General features: G+C 33.2%; 1 non-coding gene across 1 annotated transcript; it reads left to right on the forward strand.

Annotated features, from left to right (window-relative positions):
• The first annotated feature begins 1,987 nt into the window (after positions 1 to 1,987).
• On the forward strand, positions 1,988 to 2,247 carry LOC147075489 (Nuclear RNase P). The gene has a single exon (XR_015070014.1).
• The last annotated feature ends 1,633 nt before the right edge of the window (positions 2,248 to 3,880 follow it).

Here is a 3,880-nt window from a genome sequence, read left to right on the forward strand (position 1 = left end):
TCTGCTGCCAAAGTAGTTTCTACAACTATGGAATTCATAGAACCTGTGGCTGCCTCTACTGCCACTTCATAGCCCTTTTTAATAATACCCAGACTTTTCAGTGGACCACAATATCCATTGACATGCTTAATTTTTTTAATAATTTCAGCTTCTCTCTTATATTGATATTCTACATTCTTAAATTCCTCCGCTCGTCGTTTTCTATTGTAAATCTCCTCGTTCGTCTTGACCAGATCCTTTTCAATAGTAGAAATTTCACGTTCTAACTCATTAATTTGCTCTGGATCTACATCAGAATACGATTCAATTTCTTTCTTCCTGATATTATAATATTCCAGTTCTGAAATCTTCTTAGAATAAATATTCATCCTCTCGAAGACCATAGCCAACTCACTCTCCAAATTCTTCTTCTTCTCTTCGTATTCCAGGTACCCAGGATCTAATCTATTTTGTTCTTCAATACTTCTCTGAATCTTGTCAATTTGAAAATTAATTTCACATACGAGTTTGTCTAATGCTGTTTTTTCTGCATCCAAAGCTGCCTTTTCATTCTCATAATCTTTTACCTTTAGTTTATAATTCTTTATTTCATTGTGTGCAGATTTGACTTCCTTTTCTAACCTTGTTTTTCTCAATAGATTGAATTTATTTTCTCTTTCTAACTTTTGAATATTAGACTTTTCATTAAGAAACATGGTTTCAAGCTCTTTGTACCTCCTTTCTGACAACCCATGGGAATCATTGGATAGCTCTTCCAATTTTCTTGCATTTAAAGATTGATCTTTAAGTAATTCATTCACTTTCTCCATTTTCTTTTGTCTCTCTACTTCTATCTTCCTTCTATATTTTGTGCTATATAACTGTTTAAGTTTAATAATTCTGCTCTTGAATCTTAGATTAGTTTGTCTATCCTTTACAATTTTAATTTTCTCTTCTTTTTTGGCTCTTTTGAAAGAATACTCATTTTCCTGGAATTTCAATTGATCAGAAAGTTCTTCTAGCCGAGTAATTTCCTGGTTACGCTCTTGATTCAACCTTTCAATGCTTTTTTGATAAGAAACTGTTCCAATACAGTCTTCTATATAGTCCAGTAGTTCCATAGGATTCATCATCGCAATACTTTCGATTTCACCTTGTAAAATTAAGAAACGATTGTGTTCCAAGTCAATTCCATTTTCTTTAAGGAAAGTGACTAAGTCTGAATTAGAGATATGGGCATATTCTATTTCTCCTAATGAAGTGTCTGACCTATATCCATTGCAATACTCATCCCTCGTCTTCCCCACCTCTTTTTCACTACTTACCACTTGACTTAAAAAATATTTAGATTGGCCAGATGAATTTACACTTCTTTTCACTGCAAATTTGTTAAAGATTATTTCTACATAGCATTCTGTACAGCTTGCATGAATTAGATCCTTTAGATTGGTATGCCTCATCTTTTTGGCCTTGTACCCAAGGACGAATAGAATAGAATCAATTATGTTTGATTTCCCTGAACCATTTGGACCAACAATAGCCGTGAAGTGCTCATCAAATGGTGTTATGGCATGCATACCTTTGTAGCTTTTAAAATTAAGCATTTTGATGGCTTGAAGACACAAGTTGGGCATTCTGGGGCAAGTTTTACGGGATGGGACAATAAAAAGCAGGGAAATGGAATTTCTTCAACCACGCTTTCAATCTTGATAGGTTAGTAAAAATGGATATTCCAAATCATAGAAGTTTGACCTTCTCATTAAAGTAGACAAGTTAAAAGAATTTTGACATTACACAAAGAATAGGCTGGACAAAAACAATCTACAAATATCTTTTTAATCCAGTACAAAGTAGTTCTATGGCTAATTATCCAAATAGAAATAACATCTTTACAATCCCAACCCTTATCATACTTATATATTCTTTGGTGGAATTAAGGTTTACAACTAGTATTCTAGATATTTAACTAAAGAATTTTAATTTTTGAAAAGTTTTGCCCATCTTTCTCTGAGCTAGAAGCTTTTGCGAGGAATTTTAATAATTCTTAGGAAGGTCTGAGGCGGAGATAAGTAGGATCTGCTGTATCAGATAGTGCGAAATGCCCAGCAGTTAAAGCTGCTGTCTGTATTAATAGAAAGTTAGCATTTTACGGGACTGTTTTGGGATGATCGTAATTGTGCGTGGAAATATACAGATGTCTCCATAGGAATAGTCTAATGCAAAAGGTGATGGTGAATCATAACTTAATTCAGACTACTCTTTGGCTCAGAGAAAGATCATTTTAATACAATTTATGTTTTTTAAATCGAATTTTATGCTATTAAGAGTTGGCTAATGCTATTTAATTAAGTTTTATTTCTCCTGTTCTTTGGCTCTCCATTCTTCTCTCCTACGTTTTGCTTCATACTTTTCGTGCTTAATCCTCATCTGTTGCTTTATTTCCTTGGGTAGGAATCGGTGTGTTGATATTCTCTTTATTTCGTTTAAATCTTTGAACTTATTCTGCAGTTCTTTTCTATATTTTATAGACTCAGATTCCTTACTGGAGAGAATCTTTAGCTTTTGATTTGCATCAGACTTCCAAAGCCTCAAAGACCCATCGTCTGATCCAGAGATTATATATTGCCCATCATTGCTATATTCAATTCCATAGACCATTCCCATTCTATCATTATAATACACATCTTCCTTCTTCTTACCCTGTATTCTAATTGTACAATCACTGGAGCCAGTGGTAAAGGTGTCTGAGTCTAAAAATGAGCATGATATCACTGAATTTGTGTGCTTTCTATAATATCTCTGGTAGTTGTTTCTAATATCAAAGGTGCTTGCATAATCCTGGGATCCATAGCCTAAAATATTCTCTGAAAAATCAATGCAGTAAGCAACATCATCAATTTTAAGAATGTTTTTGTTTGACCTGTTGTCTATCAGTTCAATGCTGGTATCAGTAACCACTCCTATTATATTTGCAAACGTTTTGTTTATTTTCACAAAATTTGATTTAATTTCAAAAGTGTTGATAGGACTCTCTCTTTCAACGTCAAATATATTTAGTTTGTTGTTTGTTGCCACAGCAATATGGTTGTTATTTATGTCTATCTGATTGACAGTGGTCTCATTTTTATAAGAAAGTAATGATTTAGTAAAATCCATTCCAAAACTTAAAACATTCTTTTCTTGACTTACAAAGATTCTCCCAGAATTTACCGAGATCCCATTGACAACATCGTCGAATCTTTTGGAAGCTACAATGCATTTATCTGTAGGATTCTTAGAATTTCCCCTTTGAAATAAATCCCACAGAAACACTTGGTTATCATAGCTGGCACTAATAAATACATTTGAATTTATATCTTTGCTTAGTTTGTTAATTCCCTCTTCATGTCCAGAAAATGCTGTGATGAATGGCTGTGCCAAAAGACGATCTATTTTGATAGAGTTCAGTGCTCGAACATACTCTCTTTCCTTTAATAATGGATGGTGCTTAGTATCTTTCGAATACCTTCTGTTGTTGATATCATCCTTCGACTCTTTTCTACGATCATCTTTGGAATGATAAATAGTATCAATTTTCATGGGTTAAAATTTCAAGACAAATGTATAACTTCCAAATTATTCTATTCTTCATGGTATTTCAGTGAATACGCAAAATATCTAGCATAAAACCATGAAATACTCTTGGCTTGATAAAAGATGAAAGATCGTTTCTAAATAAACTATTTTCTTACCCATAGATGGCAGAATCTGAAAAAATATCTACCTCTGATTTAAACTGGATAACTAAGCCTCCAGTACAGATTCCAGGACCATATGTAATGAAAATGAAAATAAATATTGATACCAAGAAGCATGATGACTCACTTGATGCAGATTTCAGGCGTGTATACACTCCTTATAC

This window comes from Rhyacophila brunnea, unplaced genomic scaffold, assembly GCF_057557595.1.
Source record: "Rhyacophila brunnea isolate RB1 unplaced genomic scaffold, BYU_Rbru_1.0 scaffold_144, whole genome shotgun sequence".
Taxonomy (NCBI): Eukaryota; Metazoa; Arthropoda; class Insecta; order Trichoptera; family Rhyacophilidae; genus Rhyacophila; species Rhyacophila brunnea.